This window comes from Mesocricetus auratus, unplaced genomic scaffold (genome assembly GCF_017639785.1).
Source record: "Mesocricetus auratus isolate SY011 unplaced genomic scaffold, BCM_Maur_2.0 Super-Scaffold_100015, whole genome shotgun sequence".
Taxonomy (NCBI): domain Eukaryota; kingdom Metazoa; phylum Chordata; class Mammalia; order Rodentia; family Cricetidae; genus Mesocricetus; species Mesocricetus auratus.
Window position 1 is genome coordinate 62189935 of NW_024429198.1, and position 3388 is coordinate 62193322.

A 3388-nucleotide genomic window follows, 5' to 3' on the forward strand; every position below is an offset into this window, starting at 1 on the left:
GCCACCATAGAATAGAGGTCCGGACCTTTTCACCAGTAAGAGAAATACTTAGATTAACAATTATGGGTTAAATACTTAAGTCAGATATAGCCAGTAAGAAACCAAGCAAATGGCCAACAGCTTTATAATTAACATAGTGTCCTGTGTGTGGCAGGGCAGACAGCGTGGCAGGGCCCAGGCGACTGGCAAAGAAAACTACACTCTACAACTGGGTTTAGAGGTGTGTGCCACCACCGCCTGGCTAAGACAGTACTTTTTAATGCTATTCCCTTTCTATGGTCCATCTTCACAATGGTAAAGAAAAAGGCTATAGAAACAAAAAGAAACTTCAATGTCAAATATATTTTAAAACACTGTAGCTATATTTTTATTTTCTTTTATGCATGTGAGTGTTTTGCCAGCATGTGTATCTGTACAGCACATGTGTGCTTGCTTCCTGCAGAGATCAGAAGACATCAGATCCCCCAGATCTGTCATGTGGGTTCTGGAAACCAAACTGTAGTCTTTTGGAATATCTTAGTTACTTTTCTGCTACTGTAATAAGACACCATGGCCAAGGCAACTTATAAAGAGTTTGTTGTGGCATTACACTTGCAGGAGTGAGTCCAAGGCCATCATGGCAGAAACTATGGCAGCAGGCAGACAGGCTTTGGCACTGGAACAGTAGAAGAGAGCTTAAAATCTTGATCCACAAGCAGGAGATAAGGGAGAGCGAACCATAAATGGCTGGAGTTTTGAAGCCCCAAGGTTTTCCCCAAGTGACACACCTCCTCCAACAAGGCCACACCTCATAATCCTTCCCAAACAGCTCTACCCACTGGGGACCAAGATTTCAAACCTATATGACTTTGGGGGCCATTCCCATTAAGACTACCACAAGCAACCAATGACCTAGATTTCTTTATTTTCATGTTAAGAAATTTGATACAAAAGAATACATTAGAAAATGGGACTATCAGGGGCTGGAGAGATGGCTCAGAGGTTAAGAGCACTGACTGCTCTTCCAGAGATCTTGAGTTCGATTCCCAACAACCACATGGTGGCTCACAACAGTCCATAATGAGATCTGGTGACCTCTGCTGGCGTGCAGGCATACATTCAGGCAGAACATTGTATACATAGTAAATAATTTTAAAAAAGAAAATGGGAATATCTCCCATTCTCTTGGATAGGTAGGATTAACAGTAAAAATGGCAATCTGACCAAAAGAAATCTACAGATTCAATGCAATACCCAGCAAAATTCATCACAGACCTCAAAAGGACAATACTCAACTTCATATGGAAAAACAAAAATCCCAGGATATCCAAAGGAATCTTGTACAATAAAGGACATTCTGGAGGCATTACCATACCTGGCTTCAAGCTCTACTATAGAGCTACAGTAATGAAAGCATCTTGGTATTGGCATAAAAACAGACAGGTGAACTAATGAAATCTAATCGAAGACCCTGATATCAATCCACACACCTATGAATACCTAATTTTTGACAAAGAAGCTAAAATTATAAAATGGAAAAAGTGGTGCTGGTATAACTGGATGTTGACATGTAAAAGAATGCAAATAGATCCATATATATTGCCATGCACAAAACTCAAGTCCAGATGGATCAAAGACCTCAACATAAAACCAACCACACTGGACCTCATAAAAGAGAAAGTGGGAAATAGCCTTGAACACATTGGCACAGGAGACCACTTCCAAAATAGAACACCAATAGTACAGACACTGAGAGCAACAATGAGTAAATGGGACCTATTGAAACTGAAAAGCTTCTGTAAAGCAAAGAACATGGTCAACAAGACAAAATGACAGCCTACAGAATGGGGAAAGATCTTTGCCAATCCCACATCTGACAAAGGACTGATCTCCAAAATATATAAAGAACTTAAGAAACTCGATTTCAAAAGACAAAATGGGATACAGATCTAAACAGAGAACTCCCACTAGAGGAATTTCAAATGGCCAAAAGGCAATGACTATCCTCAATCATAAGGGAAATGCAAATCAAAACAACTCTGAGCTACCAGCTTACACCTGTCAGAATGGCCAAGGTCAAAAACTCTGATGACAGCTTATGCTGGAAAGGATGTGCAGTATGGGGAACACTCCTCCATTTTTAGTGGGGGTGCAATATTGTACATCAATTCTGGAAATCAGTATGGTGGTTTCTCAGAAAATTGGAAATCAATCTACCTCAAGACCCAGCAATATCACTTTGGGGAATATCCCCAAAGCATACTCACACCACAAAGACATTTGCTCAACTATGTTCATAGCAGCATTATTTGTAATAGCCAGAACCTGGAAACAACCTAGATGCCCTTCAACTGAAGAATGGATAAGGAAAATATGGTGTATTTACACAATGGAATACTACTCAGTGGTAAAAAGACAATGACATCTTGAAATTTGCAGGCAATTGGACAGAACTAGAAAAAGCTAAGTGAGGTAGCCCAGCCTAGAAAGGCAAATGTAATATAATATATACTGACTCATAAGTGGATATTAGACATAAAGCAAAGGACAACCAGCCTACAGGCCACAACCCCAGAGAACCTAGGTAACAAAGTCGACTCCAAGAGAGACATACATGGATCCACCTAGGAAAGGGAAAAAGACAAGATCTCCTTAGTAAACTGGGAACCTGGGGGCAGGGGAGAGGAGAGGAAGGAAGGAGAGTGGGGAAAATTGTATAGCTCAATAAATTTAAAATACAAGGAGGAAAGTTTCTTGAATGGCACATGATTCTAAGAAAAGTTCAAGAAAACTGCTTGGAGTCTCTCATGGGTCTCGTCATCACCTGATCCTCCTGGGAAAAACTCTAACCAGCTGCTAACAGGTGACAGAATCTACTGCTCTCAGTTTTACTGTTTCCCCTTTTTTTATCACCCTCAATGATAGTGACTTAAACAAGCTGGAGTCTATGAGATATGCTTCCTGTACTTGTATTTTAGTTGTCCCTGTTCTGAAATCATATATAACACCATTCTGGGACCTCAGGACCAATGTATAAGCATTAGCATATAAATAGTTGGCCACCCGAAGGGCTGCTTAAAATACTGCTCAGAGCTATTGTCTTATTAGATACTTTGTAATAGGAAGTATAATTCAAAGAAGAGTAAAGAAGGAACCATTGATAGGGAACAATGGTTAAAGTGAAGGGGGCAGTTACACAGCTGTTAACTCCCTTAGAGATTTTTGAACCAACTGCCTTCTAAATGGCAGTATCCATAGTTCAAGTTCATAAGGCTTGAAAGGAGTAAAGCTAGAGCTAATGGTTTTCTAAATAAGACATGCCCTATAAGATAGTGTGGACATATTTTACAGTGTCACTTGGCTTATATCCTGCTTTCCCCATGTGGGTAAGATGTTACTGTTAGTTGAA